Source organism: Mesoplodon densirostris, chromosome X (assembly GCF_025265405.1).
Source record: "Mesoplodon densirostris isolate mMesDen1 chromosome X, mMesDen1 primary haplotype, whole genome shotgun sequence".
NCBI lineage: Eukaryota > Metazoa > Chordata > Mammalia > Artiodactyla > Ziphiidae > Mesoplodon > Mesoplodon densirostris.
Window position 1 is genome coordinate 11,362,115 of NC_082681.1, and position 23,970 is coordinate 11,386,084.

Consider the following 23,970-nt stretch of genomic DNA (forward strand, 5'->3'; position numbering starts at 1 on the left):
ACCGCAAAAAAAAAAAAATCCTACTACTCACCCTAAGCCAATTAAACACCCTGTTCACTTACGTGTCCTTCTGACTCTATGCTGAAATTTAATATCCCAGACTAAAAACATTCAGTGGTATCATGGGGGCCTCGGGTATTTTTCACTTGATAAACGCTCTGCCAGGTGTGGATGGCACGGCGAAGAAGTAGATGCTCCCTGCTTACAAGCGGCACAGAATCTAAATGGGGGAAGACCTACATAAAACGGTGCAAATACTATATATTTGGGGGTACTGAAAGAAAAGAGAGGATGAAGGAAGCTTTGACATGTGTCAGGGTGCCTGTGAAGCAGATTCAGATACAGAGATTAGCAATAAATTTGTTCGGAGTGCTCTCAGAAGCAACACCTATGGGGGAGTAATGAAGCAGGGTTAAGAGGAGGAAGCTGGTCTGTGATACAGGCACAGCGAAAGCCTCAGCTCATCTCTCAGGGAGCACTGGGGATGGAATGGCCCTTAAGAGCTTTCCCAAATTGAGGTAAGGAGTCTGGGTTCATGAATCCCTGCCTCAGCCAGTTGGATACAGGCTCCCTCTCCCTGCAGCCATGCAGAGAAGATAAAACCTTAGGAAAAGCAGCTCTCTTCAGCCAAGGACAACCCCTGAAGAGAAACTCAGCTGAGAGCTGCCAGCCACCTATACTCTCAAGAGCTGGGGTAATGAGTATTTCAATTTTGGAGGTGTTGAGGGGAAGGGGAATTGAGCAGTTCACCAAAGCATCCATTACCATCCACTCTTTGTTCGGCTAAGATCTATGTCTTTCGTATCACTTCTGGAAGCAGATCCTTCAGGAATCTGGTGGGCTTTTCCTGAGGGAAACATCTATGAGGAAAATTACCAGGATGAACCACTGTCACCAAGCTGAAGCTGGTCTCCAGGCCCCATCTGATACTCATCATCTTCCTCCTACTCTATCCATTCTAGATAAATTTTGCCCTCAACTGTCGCCTCTCCTAGTCTCAGTGGATTATCTGGGCGGGTAACCCAGACCATCATCCTTGAGCAGATCCCAGTTATCAGGCTCTTCTCAGGCCATGGCCTCTGCACGTGTTCATTCAGTGTCAAAACTGGGCTAGGAAGTAACAAGAGAAATCAAGTGGATCACCTGAGCGCCAAACATACCCTCTCAGGCCCACTGTGAAACATCAGCTCTGTCTCCTCTTGATGATCAGGGCCACTGATTCCTGCCAGGATCGTGACTCCTTTCTGCACCTGCTGGGCATTCATGTTGGATGAGACTTTTGTTGTGTCCCCTGGTGGAAGCATCTGCCCTCTGGGAACACATACAGCTAAATCTACAGGATCCAGAGTTGTGGGAAGAGGAAGGACAAGTGATGATGAGTAAGGCCACTCATACTTATATGTCTTGTTTCCTGTACTCATGTATTCTAACTTTGGGGAACATAGCACAATATACTGGCTGCTATAGTTTGAATATTTGTAATTTCCAAAAAAATTCGTATGTTGAAATCCTAATGCCTGATGAGATGGTATTAGTAGGTGGGGCCTTTGGGAGGTACTTATGTCATGAGGTCAGGGCCCCAATAAATGGATTAGTGCTCTTATAAAAGAGACCCCAAAGAGATCCCTTGCCCTTTCCAACATGTGAGGACACAGTGAGAAGATGCTGACTATGAACCAAGAAGTAGACCCTCACTTGAAGACAACCATGCTGGTGCCTTGATCATGGACTTCCAGTCTCCAGAATGGTGAGAAATAAAATTGTGTCATTTATAAGCTACCCAGTCTGTGGCACTATGTTATAGCAGCCTGAATGGACAAAGCCACTGGCACTTAATGTAGAGGGCATTCTGTGTCCTTGAGGATGATGCCCTACCCCAGCAGAGTATCATTGCTGAGCTGCTACCTCAGCTGATGTTTATTTCATCACTCTCAAGCTGGGAGCATCTTGGTCATGTAGTATGTGATAGGACCAGTAGATCTCATGATTGTGTACCCACTGCTGTACCTCCTTTAGTGTAAAATAAGTCTCTTGGCCTGATGCTCTTACCTCACAGGCCGAAGAACTAACAAGAAGGTTCTGCTAATGGTCAGGTGAGTTTATCCCAATTACACATTCAGTGATTTGGGAAATAACCATCCTAGGGTAGGGAGGAGGATATTTCAAAGAGAAGGGAAAGTATGAAAAAATGTATGATTTCCTGATGCACCTGTTAGGCTTAAGGTAAGTACAAGCACGTCAGTAGAGTTGGAGTATAGGATTTGGGGGAAGAGGAGGACTGAAGTGAGAGGTAAGGGGGGGGGCACGCCATGTAGCCCATTGAATGGCATGTTAAAGAATGGAGACATTATTTTCAACAGCAAAATACTGTGATGAAATTTATATTTTCTAAAACTTTACTCTGCCACAGTGTGGATGTTAGGCTGAAGAGGGTAAGACTAGTTAGGAAGATTTGTAAAAGATATTATGTGCAGTGGGAGAAAAAGAGAGTGTTAAAAAATCACTACAGGTTTTTGGCCTGAGAAACTAGAAAGATTCGCCATTAACTCAGATGGAGAAAACCACAGGAGGAGCTTGTCTAGGGGAGAAGATCAGCAGTTCAGTTGGGCATATTAGATATCTAAGTGGAGATGTCAAGGAGGCAGTTGGATATATTAATACGGAGTTTGGGAAAGAGCTCCAGCCTGGCGGTATAAATCTCGGAAACAGCAGTGAATAGACAGAATTTAAAATTAAGCTACTGAGAGAGATCTCCAGTGGAATAAGTATAAATAACAACAGAGGTCCAAGAGTGAACCTGGTACTTTCCACAATTTAGAAGTCAGGAGAGTGAGGAGGAATCAGGAGACTGATGTTGCAGAGCTAAGTTCAGTCTATAATACACAATCAAGAACTTTTCAGGGGAATTAGAATTACCCTTCTCGATTTGGAGCTTTACATAAAGTATGATATTTGATCCAGTTCCATGACATTTCTCCTTCTACCTTGCTCTGCTAGCTTCACTGCAGTATTCATGGCTTTGGCTGTAAGAGTCCTTCCAGTTCTGAGGGTCCACATTAAAGAAGATCCGACACTGACTGCTTTCATCTTCAAGATTAGAGAAATAGTACCGTAAAAGCAGTGGATATAAAACCTTCGAGCAGTGGTTCTCAAACTTGGCTGATCTCTGGACTCATCTGAATCACTTTTCTAAAAATATACATTCCATGGCCTCTCTCTTAAGCATGGATTAAAGCAGGCCCGAGTAGGGCCCGGATATGATATTACTTAAACTCAGGCAACCTTGGTGGATTCATCAGTAACAGTGGAGATAAAACCCCTTTTTATTTCTAGTACAGCACCTCGAATGCTGCAGAAATGCAAAGAATGCTTAAAACAAGATATCTTATTCCCCTTACTATTCCTCTCCCCCAGCATGCCTACTTCTCTCATTTTCTTTCATTGTGGTAAAATACACGTAATATAAAATTTACCATTTTAACCATTTTTTTTTCTTTTTGCGGTATGTGGGCCTCTCACTGTTGTGGCCTCTCCCGTTGTGGAGCACAGGCTCCGGATGCGCAGGCCTAGCGGCCATGGCTCACGGGCCCAGCCGCTCCGCGGCATATGGGATCCTCCCAGACCGGGGCACGAACCAGTATCCCCTGCATCGGCAGGCGGACTCTTAACCACTGCGCCACCAGGGAGGCCCCATTTTAACCATTTTTAAGTGTTCTGTGACATCGAGTATACTCACACTGGTGTGCAACCTCTCCCTATTTTTTTAAACATAAGTCTTTTTTTTGGAATACATTTAGATTCACAAAAAGTTGCAAAGATAGTACAGACTTCCACATACTCCTTATCTAGTTCCCTTATTGTTAACATCTTACAATATGATGGAACATTTGTTAAAACTATGACACCAACATTTTCTCTAGACTTCATTCAGATTTCACCAGTGTTTTTTTCACTTAAAGTGATTTTATACTCCTGGATTCAATCCAGGATACTCCCCTTCCTATCAAAAAAAATTATGTGTAACTTTTTAGCATGGGCTTTGTAAAATCATTACACTTTAAACACCTGAGACCATGCTTTATTTTGCTATCATCAACAAATTGATTGTTCCCCTTTTTGAAGTATTAAGGTAGAAGCAACTCGTACTTTCTAGGCACCAAGGAAAAAATATTCTTCCTTGTGGGCAAATAGTGTATCCTCCAGATGCCACAGCAGCTGTGCTGCTAGCTGTTGATACAGCTTTAGAAGCAATTTCCACACCCTGACTTCAGTTTACAGAGAGGGAGCAAGGAATGGTATCTATGAAGCTACACTACATAAAAGACACTAAGCATTATGGGCAAGATGGTCCTACTCCTCAGCATGGAAAATCAAGCTCAGGCTCATCAAGTGATTGTGTATTCATTCAACATTTATTGTGATCCTACTGTACACTGACATTATGGAAGGCGCTTGAAATATAAAGATAAACAAGGCAAAGTCTGTGCCCTCAATTTGCTCAGTTGAATGGAAGATACAGACATGTAAGAAATCAATTATAATACACTGAAATAAAGGCTAGGATTGAGATAAATGTAGATTACAATGAGCGTGATGAGGTCAAATAAGGCTTTTCCTAGAAGAGACAATGGCTAGGTTGAAATAAGAGAAATCTCACCACAGATGGGCATAGAAAACGTAACAAGTAGCGTGAACATGAATAAAAGGAACACAGACATGAGAAAATGTGGCAAATCTTTTCCTTTATGTAGTTTGATATGGCTGAAGTGTTAGTGTGTGTATGGGAGTAGACGGTGACTGGTTAAAAAAGGATGAGACTGCTTACATGGGAAAGCCTGAACATGATATGAGATGTTCATGCATTCAGACTTAATTCTGAATGGGATGTAGATTCATTGAAGACGTGATCAATTCATATTTCTACTTATCTATACTTATATTAATGCAAAACTAAACCAATACCAAGAATTGCCTACCTCCATGCTTCTTATTTTGTGAGAAAAACTAACTGCTATTTGTTTAAGCTCCTGTAAATAGTTTCTACTAATAGTAGCCTTATGAATTCTTTACTTATAACCCACATCTTCCACTATTGCCTTATATTCCAGTCTCTCATTGAGGTTATGTCTTCATGACACCTAGGAATACTATACATTCCCAGAATTATCCCCAGTAGAGCCAATGTCGCTAGGTAAAGACAAAGTAGGCACATGTGGAGAATACACTTTAGTGCTACAGAAAGCATACAGCCATTAAAATCCTGTAAGAAGAAAGATAAGTGACAGTAAGGGATGCATAATAATCAGCTGATACCAGTCCCACAACAGCCTTGTGGGTAAGATATGCTCAATGACTCGCTGACAGTTCTGCCTCTGAAACAACACTCACTGGAAAAGTTAGAATCAGAGGTACATGCTTTTAGAATCAGAGTACCAACATCTCTCTGCATTGGGTAAATTGATCACAGATCGTATTTGGCCAGTTAGTCAGAATGTGACTACAGCGGACCCTTGAGCAAGGGTTTGAACCACACGAGTCCATTTTTTTTCCATAGTAAATACTACAGTACCACAAACTTTGCAGTTGGTTAAATCCATGGTTGGTTGAATCCTTGGATGCAGAACCACGGTTGTGAAGGAACCTCAAATATGGAGGGACCAAGGATACAGAGGACTGACTATAAACTATATGTGGATTTTTGACAGCTCAGAGGGTCAGCACCCCTAACCCCCGCGTTGTTCAAGTGTCAACTGAACTGACTGAGGTAGGAGGGTGTAAGTATATGAGAGGTGTGAGCAGGGGTCTAATCTTCTGTTTAGGTGCAAAAGTTGGTCAGTGTGAACACTTTACACGTACTCATTTAACAATTCAGCTCTATTAATTCTATAGCATAAGAGGAAAAGGAGTTAAACCAGAAAAACTAACCTCACTGTAATGAAGTGCTGTGTTTTCAATTACTGAACTGTTATATTTCACCAAAATGTTTAAAAGTGTAATAACAAGCATGTCATGTTTTTTACTGTTCAACTAAAAGATAAAAAAGATAATCAAGGTTATATTCAATGCTACCATTCTAGATGAAATAGTATCAATAAATTTTGAATTATTGAGTACATTTTCTTCATTCCATTAATTACACTCTTCAGTGCAATCTTGGGCTATTAGAAAGGAAGTATGCTTAGTAATACCAAAGAGACAAATAAAAATCTTTTGAAAGGATTATCAGTATAGGTGTTTAGACCACAAAAAACTAATGAGTTTTAGTGAATACTTGTTCCAAATCATGGTATTATTAATCAATTGCTGAAGTGTTTTAAGAGTATACTTTCTAAAGCTGTGTTATCTGCTTCTTTTGCATTTAACAATACAACTTCTCTTGCTAACACGGTGATAATAGTATTATCTCTGAGCCTTACTTTTGCTAGCTGTTAAGTGGTTAGAATTCTTGCTATATTAGGTGTTATGAGGGTTAATGAGAAATTTATCATTAAGTGCTTAGAGCTCCTGGGAACAATGATCTCTGTATAGGGTGTTCTGTCTTTAGGGAGGCATCATGGTGCAGGGAAAAACCACAGGTTTTGAAAGAAGAGAGACTTTGGTGCAAATATTAACTCTTCTTAGACACGTCATTAAACCTCTCTGACTCTCAGTTTTCTCACTTTAAAAATGGATACAAATACTCACTGTTAGATTGGTTTTTACATAAAATGAAATAAGCTTATTTTGATATCATTTAAATATTAGGTTCCATGTTGCAAAATAGGTGTGCACAGAATTTGGTAATTTACATCCCCCAAAAAGGCAAAACCAGAAAATACTCAAAATGAGCATGAGAGAAGCTGAGCAAGACATTCAGGAACACACAGGACCAAGATCAGCTTAGGATCACAGCAGGCCAAGGAGCTTCAGGATATAGAAACAAAAAATATCCTATTCCTTATCCCCATCAAGAGGCAGTATGAACCTGATACACTCTACTTTCTAGAAGCAGGGTAGCTGAAACAGAAGAGGCTCAAATTTGGACTTAAAAATCATACACCCCACATTTAGCATCACTGTTCTGGGAGCGTTTCATGCTACCGCAATACTGATGTCAGTCTCCATGGATGCATTCTTTTTAAAAAAACATTTTATTGGGGTATAGTTGATTTACAATGTCGTGTTAGGTTTCTGCTGTACAGCAAAGTGGATCAGTTATACATATACATATATCCACTCTTTTTTAGATTCTTTTCCCATATAGACCATTCCAGAATATTGAGTGGAGCTCGCTGTGCTATACAGTAGGGCCTTATTAGTTACCTATTTTATATATAGTAGTGTGTATGTGTCAATCCCAATCTTCCAATTTATCCCTCCCCCCCTTCCACCCCGGTAACCATAAGTTTATTTTCTACATCTGTAACTCTATTTCTGTTTTGTAGATAAGTTCACTTGTAGCCTTTTTTTAGATTCCACATATAAGCGATCTCATATGATATTTGTCTTTCTCTGTTTGACTCACTTCACTCTGTATGACAATCTCCAGGTCCATCCATGTTGCTGCAAATGGCATTAATTTGTTCTTTTTTATGGCTGAATAATATTCCATTGCATATATGTACCACATCTTCCTTATCCATTCCTCCGTTGATGGACATTTAGGTTGCTTCCACGTCCTGGCTATTATTAATAGTGCTGCAATGAACATTGGGGCACATGTATCTTTTCGAATTATGGTTTTCTCTGGATATATGCCCAGGAGTGGGATTTCTGGATCATAATATGGTAGCTCTATTTTTAGGTTTTAAGAAACCTTCATACTGTTCTCCATAGTGGCTGTACCAGTTTGCATTCCCATCAACAGAGCAGGAGGGTTCCCTTTTCTCTACACCCTCTCTGCATACCTTTCAAAAACTAAGGTCATTTTTATTTTCTAATTCAAGGTGACTGAGAAGCCTGGGAGTGAGCATTTTAACTGTTAATACTGACTTTGAAAGAAGTTGCCAGATATTTTCTGAAGGAAAAAATACTTGAAAAAACTGGAAAGCTTATCTCTGGCTCTGTGTGACCTTATCTAGGCTGTAGGACTGTCCCAAAGGAAAACTGTTCCATAAGTGCCCCTAGTACTAATATTTGAGATGCTCCAAAAATATATCTTGAGAAGTATCAGGTTTTAAATTATGAGGACTTAAGAATCTGTACTCTTCACATATTTTTAGTTTACTTTCTTCTTTTAACATCTTCAAACTGGCTTATAAAAGATGTTCACTAATTTCCATATTTCAGCACGGTAGTGTTTAAAATGTTTAATTTGGCACCTAAAGCACAAGGAACAAAAGGAAGAATAAACAAGTGGGACTATCTAAAACTAAAAAGCTTCTACACAGCAAAAGAAACCATCAACAATTACTCAGCCATAAAAAGAAACGAAATTGAGCTATTTGTAATGAGGTGGATAGACCTAGAGTCTGTCATACAGAGTGAAGTAAGTCAGAAAGAGAAAGACAAATACAGTATGCTAACACATATATATGGAATTTAAGGGAAAAAATGTCATGAAGAACCTAGGGGTAAGACAGGAATAAAGACACAGACCTGGGCTTCCCTGGTGGCGCAGTGGTTGAGAGTCCGCCTGCCGATGCAGGGGACACGGGTTCGTGCCCCGATCCCGGAAGATCCCACATGCCGCGGAGCGGCTGGGCCCGCGAGCCATGGCCGCGGAGCCTGTGTGTCCGGAGCCTGTGCTCCGCAACGGGAGAGGCCACAGCAGTGAGAGACCCGCGTACAGCAAAAAAAAAAAAAAAAAAAAAGACACAGACCTACTAGAGAATGGACTTAACGATATGGGGAGGGGGAAGGGTAAGCTGTGACAAAGCGAGAGAGAGACATGGACATATATACACTACCAAACGTAAAATAGATAGCTAGTGGGAAGCAGCTGCATAGCACAGGGAGATCAGCTCGGTGCTTTGTGACCACCTAGAGGGGTGGGATAGGGAGGGTGGGAGGGAGGGAGACGCAAGAGGGAAGAGATATGGGAACATATGTATATGTATAACTTATTCACTTTGTTATAAAGCAGAAACTAACACACCATTGTAAAGCAATTATACTCCAATAAAGATGTAAAAAAAAAAAGTAAAAAGACATGGAATGGAAAAAATATTTGCAAACCATCTATCTGATAAGGGTTTAATATCCAAATATATAAAGAAATCATACAACTCCATAGCAAAAATACATAACCCAATTTTTTAAACGGGCAAAGGACCTCAACAGACATTTCTCCAAAGAAGACAAATGAAAGGCCAACAGGTACATGAAAAGATGCTCAACATCATTAATCATCGGAGAAATGCAAATTAAAACCACAATGAGATATCACTTCACACCTGTTAGAATGGCCATCATCAAAAAGACAAGAGATAACAAATGCTGGCATGGATGTGGAGAGAAGGGAATCCTTGTGCACTGTTGGTGGAACTGCAGATTGGTACAGCCACTGTGGAAAACAGTATGGAGGATTCTCAAAAAATTAAAAATGGAACTAGCATATGATCTAGCAATTCTACTTCTGGAATATCCAAAGGAAATGAAAACACTAACTTGAAAAGATATCTACACCCCCATGTTCACAGCAGCATTATTTATAAATAATAGCCAAGACATGGAAACAAAGTGTCCACTGACAAATGAACAGATAAAGAAGTTGTGGTGTATATATATATGTGTGTGTGTGTGTGTGTGTGTATATATCTATATATATACACACACACACACATATATATAGTAGAACATTATTCTGCCATTAAAAGTGAGGAAATCCTACCATTTGTGACAACATGAATGGACCCTGAAGGCATTATGCTATGTGACATAAGTCAGACAAAGAGACCAAATACTGCATAATCTCACTCATATGTGCAATCAAAAACAAAAACCAGAAAACAAAAAAAAAACCCAAACTCATAGAAAAAGAGATCAGACTTTTGGTTACCAGAGGTGGAGGGTGAGGGGAGGGAGAAATTTATTTTTTTAAAGAATAATAAAGGAAAGAAAAAAAGAAAATGTTTAATTCTGTAATATTACTGTGATTTACAAATACATAATTTAGATAAATAATGAATGTTGCAGACTAATGCAATACAAATAAAATAGAAATAAATTTATCCTGAATCAAACCATCTTTCATACACACAAATTCTGGTTTATAAAGATTAGAAATGTGTTCCAAATATTCTCTCCTTACCCTTATTTCACTCAACATTCCTACCCTTAAACATTTGGTCATAGCTTCTGGGACATCATCAAAAAATATGTATAGGATATTTGAAGACTGGGTCTTCCTTGTTCCCTTTCCTATGGTAAACATCATTTGTGTTAAACAACAATATTCTGTAAGATGTATTTAATTCAGAAAATCACACACACACAGACACACACACACAGACACACACACACATCCTGGTACAAACCTGTAGATTGTTCAGTCTAAACAAATAATTACATGTTGGGCTGGTTACTCAAAATTATGTCCCTGCTCATAGGTAAAGAATTCTAATATTTATTCTAAGTGAAATAAGTCAGACACAGAAAGAAAGACAAATACCGTATGATGTCACTTATATGTGGAATCTAAAAAATACAATAAACTAGTGAATATAACAAAGAAGATACAGACTCACAGATACAGAGAACAAACTAGTGATTACTATCAGGGAGAGGAAAGGCGGGAGGGGCAATAGAGGGATGGGGGAGAGGGAGGTACAAACTATTAGGTATAAAATAAGCCACAGAGATATATTGTACAACATGGGGAATATAGCTAATATTTTATAATAACTATAAATGGAGTATAACCTTTAAAAATTGTAAATCATTATACTGTACACCTGTAACTTATGTAATATTGTACATCAACTATACTTTGATAAAAAAGAATGCTGATACAGTGTAACTGTATGAGTATATGATTTTGAAGAGTGTGTGTGAATGTACAAACTAGCCATAGCAAAACTAGAACTTTGTTCAGGTTTAGACTGGATGGCCTTTTGAAGAGCTGTGCAGTAAGTCTTAGGGCTTTTCACAAGATTATGCCTATCCTTGTGAGCACAGATTGCTTGCACTTCTCCACCCATTAGAAGTTAGGTGTGGCCATGTGACTTGCTTTGGCCTGTGCCATGTGAGCAAAAGTGACACAGTTCATTGCTGAGCTGAATGGAAGCTTTGAGAGCCTTTACACACACTTTTCCCCTTTGCCACAGCACTCGACAACATTCCAGATAGTGGCTGTTTCAACAGCCAGGATTCTAGAGGGAAGACGATGTAGGAGCAGAACCCTGAGCCATCCCATGGAGGATTTGTAGGGTGAGTGAGGCATGAACTTTCTTGCTTTAAGTCACTAAGATGTGGGGGCCGTTTGTTCCTGCAGCATACTCTAGCTCATCCTGACGGAGACAGTTGTTTCTTGAGATTCTATGATTCCATATTATTTGGAGCTTTGCATTCAGAGTCTGAAATACTATAAAAATGAAATCACTGCTCACAAAAGTTGTCACTACTGGCTATCTCGTGAAACTATGTTAATCAATGCCTGTTAAATGAGCCATCTCTAAATCCCATCTTCTGAGTCCTTGAAAACATCTAAGTCAGTTATCAAAATACTTGTGCACCTTTCCTAACCTGACAGCATTCAGCAAAAGACTGAAAATACTTACAGTTCAACATTTTCTTTTTCAATTCTGTCTTTTGACTGAGATGATAGAAAACCTGTATTTCTTTCTTCCAACAGTGTCCAAGCTTTGAATTCAAAGGATTACACAGTATCTGGATTAAACTGTCAGCTTGTACAAGCTCGACTTAAGAAAAGGAAAAGTGTTGTTCAGTGTCTGAAAAAGTATAGTCCACTAAATATAGAGTCATGGTGATCCTTGAAAATTGTAGGGGGTGGCGGTGTGGAAGAAGGAAAAGATAAACCTAAATCTCAAAAATCTATCAACACTAGCACCAAAAATGTACAAGGAATATTTGACAGAGGTATTATCAAGATGGCAATATCTAGCACTCACCAAATCAAAAGAATATGCATGAGAAGAACAGAAATTCCTATATCATAATTTCCAAACAATTTGGGGGTATTAAATAACGGTAAACAATGTGACAAGGTACCTTAATTGTGTAATTAATAAAGACACAGAACCAAGGAGTCATTATAATGTATCTACCAGAGGGCAATATCAATACATTCACATTAAACATGACTGAAGCAGCATTTCCAAAACTGTCCTACAGAATATTCCCATATTTCCCATGTCCTCCATAATTACCCCCTCTTCAATAACTTGAGGCCTTTAGAATACTTCATGTTCTTCACTTTTTCTAGCTATTCCCACAGCACTACCACCACCACAACTGCAAAAAGAACTTTGAAAGATATTTATTTTGTCCTTTCCCTATTCCCAGGTTTTAAGTTTTGTTAAGATAGTTTAGCAATTATTCAAATTTCCCTTATATTATATCCTACCTCTAGAGCCCTTATTTTGCCCTTAAGGCACATATTCCAAACTTTCTGTCTAAACTATTCTATTTGTTCCTATAAAACCTTACTCAGCATGGTGTTCTCTCCCTTTCCTCTCTTCTCTCTTGAGGTTTCTCTTTTGGTTTCTTTAGTATTTGGTTAGTAATTTTTTTTCATTCAAGTATTGTCCTCATATCATGTTCATGGATAACATAATCTCTAAATTCTCACACATTTCCAAATACCTTTGTTTTATTACAACTTTGACATATCATTGATACCATGGCTAGAGTATGATTCTTGGGTTATGGTCAGGCATTCTTCTAACATTTATGGGTGTGGGAACAAGGATAAAAACAGAGGTTTACACACCATATATCTAAATATTTAAAAGCTGTAAACCAAGCTAATAAATCATTAAACATGTTCTTGTATCCTACCTTAATAAGCATACCTTTGATTTATGGCAAAGAAGCTTACCGGACTCTGAGGCGTTCCCGTGTTGCCTTCGATATAACAGAGGCGGGGCCAAATCCAAAGCTGAGACCCGGGAGCTGTGAGAACAAAGAAGAGAAAGGGAAATCTCTCCCAGCAGCCTCAGAAGCAGCGGATTAAAGCCCCACAATCAACTTGATGTACCCTGCATCTGTGGAATACATGAATAGACAACAAATCATCCCAAATTGAGGAGCCAGGAGTCAGTGCTGTGCCTCTGAGGTGGGAGAGCCAACTTCAGGACACTGGTCCACAAGAGACCCCCCAGCTCCACATAATATCAAATGGCGAAAATCTTCCAGAGATCTCCATCTCAACACCAACACCCAGCTTCACTCAACGACCAGCAAGCTACAGTGCTGGTCACCCTATGCCAAGAAACTAGCAAGACAGGAACACAACGCCACCCATTAGCAGAGAGGCTGCCTAAAATCATAAAAAGTCTGCAGACACCCCAAAACACACCACCAGATGTGGACCTGCCCACCAGAAAGAGAAGATCCAGCCTCATCCACCAGAACACAGGCACTAGTCCCCTGCACCAGGAAGCCAACACAACCCACTAAACCAACCTTAGCCACTGGGGACAGACACCAAAAACAACGGGAACTACGAACCTGCAGCCTGCAAAAAGTAGACCTCAAACACAGTAACATAAGCAAAATGAGAAGACAGAAAAACACACAGCAGGAGAAGGAGCAAGATAAAAACCCACCGGACCTAACAAATGAAGAGGTAATAGGCAGTCTACCTGAAAAAGAATTCAGAATAATGATAGTAAAGATGATCCAAGATTCTATTTCCAAGATCCAAAATCTTGGAAATAGAATAGACAAAATGCAAGAAACAGTTAACAAGGACCTAGAAGAACTAAAGATGAATCAAGCATCGATTAAAAACACAATAACTGAAATGAAAAATACACTAGATGGGATCAATAGCAGAATAACTGAGGCAGAAGAACGGATAAGTGAGGTGGAAGATAAAATAGTGGAAATAACTGATGCAGAGCAAAATAAAGAAAAAAGAATGAAAAGAACAGAGGACAGTCTCAGAGACCTCTGGGACAACATTAAACGCACCAACATTCGAATTATAGGGGTTCCAGAAGAAGAAGAGAAAAAGAAAGGGACTCAGAAAATATTTGAAGAGATTATAGTTGAAAACTAAAGTGATGAAGGAGAAAAACCTACAACCAAGATTACTCTACCCAGCAAGGATCTCATTCAGATTTGATGGAGAAATTAAAACGTTTACAGACAAGCAAAAGCTGAGAGAGTTCAGCACCACCAAACCAGCTTTACAACATATGCTAAAGGAACTTCTCTAGGCAAGAAACACAACAGAAGGAAAAGACCTACAATAACAAACCCAAAACAATTAAGAAAATGGGAATAGGAACATACATATTGATAATTACCTTAAATATAAATGGACTAAATGGTCCCAGCAAAAGACACAGACTGGGTGAATGGATACAAAAACAAGACCCATATATATGCTGTCTACAAGAGATCCACTTCAGACCTAGAGACACATACAGACTGAAAGTAAGGGGATGGAAAAAGATATTCCTTGCAAATGGAAACCAAAAGAAAGCTGTAGTAGCAATTCTCATATCAGACAAAATAGACTTTAAAATAAAGACTACTAGAAGAGACAAAGAAGGACACTACATAATGATCAAGGGATCGATCCAAGAAGAAGATATAACAATTGTAAATATTTATGCACCCAACATAGGAGCACCTCAAAACATAAGGCAAATACTAACAGCCATAAAAGGGGAAATCGACATTAACACACTCATAGTAGGGGACTTTAACACCCCACTTTCACCAATGGACAGGTCATCCAAAATGAAAATAAATAAGGAAACACAAGCTTTAAATGATACATTAAACAAGATGGACTTAATTGATATTTATAGGACATTCCATCCAAAAACAACAGAATACACATTTTTCTCAAGTGCTCATGGAACATTCTCCAGGATAGATCATATCTTGGGTCACAAATCAAGCCTTGGTAAATTTAAGAAAATTGAAATAGTATCAAGTATCTTTTCTGACCAAAATGCTATGAGACTAGATATCAATTACAGGAAAAGAGCTGTAAAAAATACAAACACATGAAGGCTAAACAATACACTACTTAATAACGAAGTGATCACTGAAGAAATCAAAGAGGAAATTAAAAAATACCTAGAAACAAATGACAATGGAGACACGACGACCCAAAACCTATGGGACGCAGCAAAAGCAGTTCTAAGAGGGAAGTTTATAGCAATACAATCTTACCTTAAGAAACAGGAAACATCTCTAATAAACAACCTAACCTTGCACCTAAAGCAATTAGAGAAAGAAGAACAAAAACATCCCCAAGTTAGCAGAAGGAAAGAAATCATAAAAATCAGATCAGAAATAAATGAAAAAGAAATGAAGGAAATGATAGCAAAGATCAATGAAACTAAAAGCTGGTTCTTTGAGAAGATAAACAAAATTGATAAACCATTAGCCAGACTCATCAAGAAAAAAAGGGAGAAGACTCAAATCAATAGGATTAGGAGAAGTAACAACTGACACTGCAGAAATACAAAAGATCATGAGAGATTACTACAAGAAACTCTATGCCAATAAAATGGACAACCTGGAAGAAATGGACAAATTCTTAGAAATGCACAACCTGCCAAGACTGCATCAGGAAGAAACAGAAAATATGAACAGACCAATCACAAGCACTGAAATTGAAACTGTGATAAAAAATCTTCCAACAAACAAAAGCCCAGGACCAGATGGCTTCACAGGGGAATTCTATCAAGCATTTAGAGAAGAGCTAACACCTATCCTTCTCAAACTCTTCCAAAATATAGCAGAGGGAGGAACACTCCCAAACTCATTCTACGAGGCCACCAACACCTTGATACCAAAACCAGGCAAGGATGTCACAAAGAAAGAAAACTACAGGCCAATATCACTGATGAACATAGATGCAAAAATCCTCAACAAAATACTAGCAAACAGAATCCAACAGCACATTAAAAGGATCATACACCATGATCAAGTGGGGTTTATTCCAGGAATGCAAGGATTCTTCAATATATGCAAATCAATCAACGTGATACACCATAGTAACAAATTGAAGGAGAAAAACCATATGATAATCTCATGAGATGCAGAGAAAGCTTTCGACAAAATTCAACACCCATTTATGATAAAAACCCTGCAGAAAGTAGGCATAGAGGGAACTTTCCTCAACATAATAAAGGCCATATATGACAAACCCACAGCCAGCATCGTCCTCAATGGTGAAAAACTGAAACCATTTCCACTAAGATCAGGAACAAGACAAGGTTGCCCACTCTCACCACTCTTATTCAACCTAGTTTTGGAAGTTTTAGCCACAGCAATCAGAGAAGAAAAGGAAATAAAAGGAATCCAAATCGGAAAAGAAGAAGTAAAGCTGTCACTGTTTGCAGATGACATGATACTATACATAGAGAATCCTAAAGAGGCTACCAGAAAACTACTAGAGCCAATCAATGAATTTGGTAAAGTAGCAGGATACAAAAATAATGCACAGAAATCTCTGGCATTCCTATACACTAATGATGAAAAATCTGAATGTGAAATCAAGGAAACACTCCCATTTACCACTGCAACAAAAAGAATAAAATGTCTAGGAATAAACCTACCTAAGGAGACAAAAGACCTGTATGCAGAAGATTATAAGACACTGATGAAAGAAATTAAAGATGATACAAATAGATGGAGAGATATACCATGTTCGTGGATTGGAAGAATCAATATTGTGAAAATGACTCTACTACCCAAAGCAATCTACAGATTCAATGCAATCCCTATCAAACTACCACTGGCATTTTTCACAGAACTAGAACAAAAAATTTCAAAATTTGTTTGGAAATGCAAAAGACCCCGAATAGCCAAAGCAATCTTGAGAACGAAAAACGGAGCTGGAGGAATCAAGCTCCCTGACTTCAGACTATACTACAAAGCTACAGTAATCAAGACAGTGTGGTACTGGCACAAAAACAGAAAGATAGATCAATGGAACAGGATAGAAAGCCCAGAGATAAACCCATGCACATATGGTCACCTTATCTTTGATAAAGGAGGCAGGAATGTACAGTGGAGAAAGGACAGTCTCTTCAAAAAGTGGTGCTGGGAAAACTCGACAGGGACATGTAAAAGTATGAGATTAGATCATCCCTAAAACCATACACAAAAATAAGCTCAAAATGGATTAAAGACCTAAATGTAAGGCCAGACACTATCAAACTCTTAGAGGAAAACATAGGCAGAACACTCTATGACATAAATCACAGCAAGATCCTTTTTGACCCACCTCCTAGAGAAATGGAAATAAAGACAAAAAAAAAAACACATGGGACCTAATGAAACTGAAAAGCTTTTGCACAGCAAAGGAAACCATAAAGAAGACCAAAAGACAACCCTCAGAATGGGAGAAAATATTTGCAAATGAAGCAACTGACAAAGGATTAATCTCCAAAATTTATAAGCAGCTCATGCAGCTCAATAATAAAAAAACAAACAACCCAATCCAAAAATGGGCAGAAGACCTAAATAGACATTTCTCCACAGAAGATATACAGACTGCCAAGAAACACATGAAAGGGTGCTCAACATCTTTACTCATTAGAGAAATGCAAATCAAAACTACAATGAGATGTCATGTCACACCAGTCAGAATGGCCATCATCAAAAAATCTAGAAACAATAAATGCTGGAGAGGGTGTGGAAAAAGAGAACACTCTGGCACTGCTGGTGGGAATGTGAATTGGTACAGCCACTATGGAGAACGGTATGGAGGTTCCTTAAAAAACTACAAATAGAACTACCATATGACCCAGCAATCCCACTACTGGGCATATACCCTGAGAAAACCATAATTCAAAAAGAGTCATGTACCAAAATGTTCATAGCAGCCCTATTTACAATAGCCCGGAGGTGGAAACAAACTAAGTGTCCATCATCGGATGAATGGATAAAGAAGATGTGGCACATATATACAATGGAATATTACTCAGCCATAAAAAGAAACAAAATTGAGCTATTTGTAATGAGGTGGATGGACCTAGAGTCTGTCATACAGAGTGAAGTAAGTCAGAAAGAGAAAGACAAATACTGTATGCTGACACATATATATGGAATTTAAGGAAAAAAATGTCATGAAGAACATAGGGGTAAGACAGGAATAAAGACACAGACCTACTAGAGAATGGACTTGAGGATATGGGGAGGGGGAAGGGTAAGCTGTGACAAAGTGAAAGAGCGGCATGGACATATATACACTACCAAACGTAAGGTTTGGTGGGATGCAGCTTCATAGCACAGGGAGATCAGCTCGGTGCTTTGTGACCGCCTGGAGGGGTGGGAGGGAGACTCAAGAGGGAGGGGATATGGGAACATATGTATATGTATAACTGATTAAATTTGTTATAAAGCAGAAAAAAAAGCATACCTTTCTAATGGCCTGTAAAGACACACTGCAAAAAAATTTGTTGACTCCAGTTCTATACCAGAAAGTGGTGGCACAGCATGGGCACTTGACTAATTAGAATCACTGCCCTGTGCGGAGGGTCATAGCTATAGGAAGGCCAGAGTGGGCACTTTAAAGACCAACATTTGGGCTTCCCTGGTGGCGCAGTGGTTGAGAGTCCGCCTGCTGATGCAGGGGACACGGGTTCATGCCCCAGTCCGGGAAGATCCCACATGCCGCGGAGCGGCTGGGCTCGTGAGCCATGGCCGCTGAGCCTGCGCATCCGGAGCCGGTGCTCCGCAACAAGAGAGGACACAACAGTGAGAGGCCAGCGTAGCGCAAAAAAATAAAAAATAAATAAAGACCAAGGTCTGTGGCAAAGGATCCTTTTGCTTTAGTTTAAGAGTACTACTTGTTGTGGTGCTTTTTGATTAGTAGTCTGTAAATGCTTTTCAAGAGCTTTCCAGTTTCAGCATTGCAAATGAGAAATCCAATTCCAATCTGATTATTTTTTCCTTTCTAGGTAATTTATTCTTTCTGCATTCATGTTTCTTAGAATTTCTCTTTATCTTTACAGAGCTGGCAAACTACATCCTACAAATCCTATTTTTGCACACTCTGTTAACTATTAATGGTTTTTAACTATTTTAAAGGGTTGTCAAAAATAAAGAATATGCAACTACAAAGCCTAGACTATTTACTCTCTGACTCTTTACAGAAAATTTTTACTGACTCCTGGAGCAGAGGAATGTTACCAGAAAATGCTAAGGTGTGTGTATTTCTCATCAATCCAACCGTAAACTCAGTGTCTGGTGAGGACCATCTTCCTGGCTCATAGATGACCACCTTATTGCTACACTCTCACATGGCAGAAGGGTGAGGAATCTCTCTGGGGTCTTTTTTACAAAGGCACTAATCTCATTCGTGAGGGGTCCACCTTCATGACTGAACCACTTCTCAAAGGTCCCACCTCCAAATATCACATTTGGAATGAGGTTCCAACATATGAACTTTCAGAGGACACAAATATTAAGTCTATAGCACATTCTATGGTCTGTGTAGCTAATATAAATGCCTGTTAGGAAAAGGACCTTTAAGAAACTTTTCAAAATTTATTCTGAATATAAACTCAGTGCTAACTAATGTTCCTAAGTTGACACATGAATCTAGGTCTTTTGAACTCCAGAATCCAAATTCTTAACTATACAAATGAACAAACAAATTAATGATACTTCATTTGTTTTTCAGTTATACAGGTTTAATCACAATAGTTCTATCACTATTCCTACAGGTTCTAAAAACCAGAGACCTATTGCAACTATCATACATGCTAGGCAGCTTTTCTTTACTAGTCCAAATAATCCTAAACAGAATGCTAGTGACTAAGGCCCAAAGCTGAATATGAACCATTTCTAAGTGACTAACTGCTGGCAGATACCTCACTCCTCCTCAGGTCTATATAAGGAGTGTGAAGGGGAGAATCACTAGTTTTGTGAGTTGTACAGTGTTTCTAGTTGGAAATTACTTCTTCCTCTCCTTATGGGAGAGTGACTGGTGTGCTTTCTGTCATTAACACAGGCTGAGCGAGGCCAAGGGACAGCTTCAAGAGAATCATTCAGAGAGACCAGGGCTGCCTGCAAGAAGATGAGATGTTTCTCACTTCCTGGATGAGCCTGCAATGTCAACGTGATAATGCCATGAGTCAGGAGAATGGTGAGACAGTTCTTGGGAGAGCCTGATACGTTTTAGAAAGCATACGAAAACATGGAAACATATCCTTTTCTGGTATGGATGTTTCTAAAGGGAGAAGGCCTGCTGGAGTTGCCTACACCAGCAGGGCAAAAAGAGATTATGGCAAGGTATGCCTTGGAAGAATATGGGAGAAACCCTCTCAGTGATGGGCCTTGGAGGACTTAGAAGAGAACCTCAACACAAAGGGTAGAAGTTGTAGGGCTATCTAGAGAGATGTTGCACAAATAAGATGCCTCTCCACCTGGAGAAGCTGAAGAATGACACAACTGCTCCTTTCTGAGGTAATGTTCAGTGATAGAAGTAGCTGGGATGAAGGTGAACAGTACCTCAAGAAAGCCACACACTTCACTTATGCAAAGATCACACAGCAGCAGAGGCTACCAAACTGGACAAACTGTGGTCCCCAGCCACAGAAGGTGACCAGTAAATAATGTGAGAAGGGCTCTGTGCCCATTATTCCCCCTTCCCTGTCCCCAACACCAAAGGAATTGCTTTGGGGAAAGGAATGAGGTAGAATGAATGCATTTCAGAACCAGGTGACACTGAGCCCCCCACCCCGAGGCACTTGCTACCACCCAGACTAGTCTCCAAGCAGCCAGGGTCGCAGCTTCAGTCTGCACTGGAACAGAAGATGGGAAAGGTTTTTGAATTTTTACAATGAATTGAAAGAAACTGGAATAAATGAAAATGGCCACAAATTAATGGAATCTACTAAAAGTGTTGCTAAGGGACGGAATGGGGGATGGAAAGAGCATAGTTAAAAGCAGTGCTCGGAAAACAAAAAAGCTGTTTTATGTTTGTATTTCTTAGAATCCTCCCACCATTGGCAAAGATGGTTATGGTTCTATCTTGAAACATTTCTTGTGGCAAATAAAACATTCTGTCTTGAATTTATCATTATTTGAGTACTTCTCTTATCCTTTATTAATGGAAGCCCTCTGCTGTCAATATCTACATTTGATCGCATTTCTATTTTTTTTTTTTTTTTTTTTTTTTTTTTGCGGTATGCGGGCCTCTCACTGTTGTGGCCTCCCCCGTTGCGGAGCACAGGCTCCGGACGCGCAGGCTCCGGACGCGCAGGCTCAGCGGCCATGGCTCACGGGCCCAGCCGCTCCGCGGCATATGGGATCCTCCCAGACTGGGGCACGAACCCGTATCCCCTGCATCGGCAGGCGGACTCTCAACCACTTGCGCCACCAGGGAGGCCCCTCTATTTTTAATATAATTAACAGAGCTTTGTGATAACAGCTGCTCTCATATAAGGGTATGGTGGAGTGTGCACAGGTTTTGGAATCAGAAAGACCTAGGTTCAAACCCTGTTTTTGCCATTTATTAGACATACCTAACTTATGAAACATAGCTCATATATAATATCAGCCTCGTAGTTTTGTTCAGGCTTAAATAAGATACTTTGTGTAAAGTGCTTAGCATAATGCCAGTTACACAGTAGGTACTTAGACAATATTAGCTCCCTTTTGTCCCTTCCCTGTGCAATAAAAAATATTAATTCACCTAGCTAATTTATCTGTTCTGGATTTCAGAGGTAGGTCACAGTAAAGTCAAAGAAGCTTCTTAAATTTCAGGGCTCCTCACTTACATAGGCCCTTTAGAATATTCTTTCTTGCCCTTAATTTTGTATTTTGATACCCCAATTGTATGAACTTTAGGCCCACAAAACCTAGATTCCCCTCTGATAGTACTTAAAGCTTTTTTCTTTTGTCACATCTTGATAACTCATGAAAACTAGAAAAGCTTCAAGTAGGAACAAACCAAAAGAATATGTAAATTAAACAGAAACTCACTGTCCATTAAACTAGTAATTTCTATTGCTAATTGAACCCTAAGTACTACTGTCATTTAAAATGTTATAAATGCGATTTAAAAATATAGAACATGACAGGTTGCAATTGAAGTCCAATCAGATAATGAACAAATGTCAAAACTGGAAGAACCCAAGTGATCGTGTAGGCCAGGAATGTGAAATCTTTCTTCATGCCTTTCTGCAAGTAGAGAAGGAAGGAAGCTTCTAGACATACTAGTTTAGTGTTCCAGTTATGCACAATTCAGGAAAATGTGACCTTGAAAAAGTTGCTTTCCCTTCTTGGGTCCTCAGTTTTCCCATTAGTAAAATGAGGAGATTGGACTAGGTGATCTGTGACAGACCTTCTGGTTCCAACATTCTATGTATGATTTTAGTCATCAATACTCTATGATTCTATGAATTAACTAGCAATAAAATATTTCATTATCTCATCACATGACAAATCAATTTGGATATTGTCATTTATACTTCCCCCTTACTACTCACTACTACAAGTGTCAATAAGCAGTGAAACAGACATTAAACAATGGGGAAAAAGAAACAATGACCATCAATGTTCAAGAGAAGAATGAAGTCAACTGTGGTTATTTTTCTAACAGTTTTATTAATTACAAGTTTAGATTTCCCATTGCTTCTAGTTTAGACTAAACGTCTTCAATTAAAGGCTAGAGCTCATTTTAACCCAGTTCTTTCATCATCCACCATGACATATCTGTCACTTTCTATGAGTACCAGTTTCAAGGCACAGTTTTAATTTTTGGCTATTTTGAATTTTAAGAGTCAAATGTACAGTGGTTTAATACATCATAAGATTCCATTCTAATGCTTTGGAAGCCAAAATACAGAGCAACTTGCTTCATCTCTGATTGAAATTAAAGAACTTAGAAAATATTCACTCTCTTAAACACTTAAGTCCTTTAACACAACATTGTAAATCAACTATACTGCAATAAAATAAATTTTAAAAAGTCTTAAAAAATATATCTATTTGGAAAGAAAGACGGATATATGGATAGATATGTGACAAATCGGGTAGAGTAAAATGTTAGTATTAGAATCGAAGTGATGGGTATATACATGTTGATTATACACGTTTTTTCAATTTTCTTATATATGTAAAATTTTTCATAATGAAATGGCAAATTTTCAAAAAAGTCTCTTTATTAACAAACATAGCCAGTACTCAATAGTGTGTATGTGTATGTGTGTGTGTGTAGTCATACAGCAACCTGTGTTATTCAGACAAAATGTAAAGCAAGCAAACAACATAGGCAGTTTCTCTGTAACACTGAAATTATATCAACAAAATGTTAACTAACCATCTGTGAAGCATTTAAAAAAACATATTACTTTTGAACAGATAAAATGAACAAATGCAGACCACATTTTGGGAAATATTTTAACATATATGAAACCTCCATAAGAAACTTCAGTTGGTCATAGTGTATAATTCTTTTTATGTATTGCTGAATTCTATTTACTAATATTTTTAAGGATTTTTACATCTAATTCATGAGGTATATTCATTTGTAGTTTGTTTTGGTACTATTTTTGCCTGGTTTTTATAGCACCATAATACAAGCTTCATAAAATGATTTGGGAAATGTTCCCTCTTTTTCTATTTTCTAGAAGAGATTGTGTAGAACTGGTGTTAATTCTTCTTCAAATATCCGGTAGAATTGTCCGGGGAAACCATCTGGGCCTGGAGGTTTTTACTATTTTAATTAAAATAGTAATTTCTTTTATAGTTGTAAGGATATCCAAAGTATGCATTTCTTATTGGGTGAGTTGTGTTAGTCTGTATTTTTCAGGGAATTGGTTCATTCACCAAAGAAGATATACAGATGGAAAATAAACACATGAACGATGTTCAACATCATTA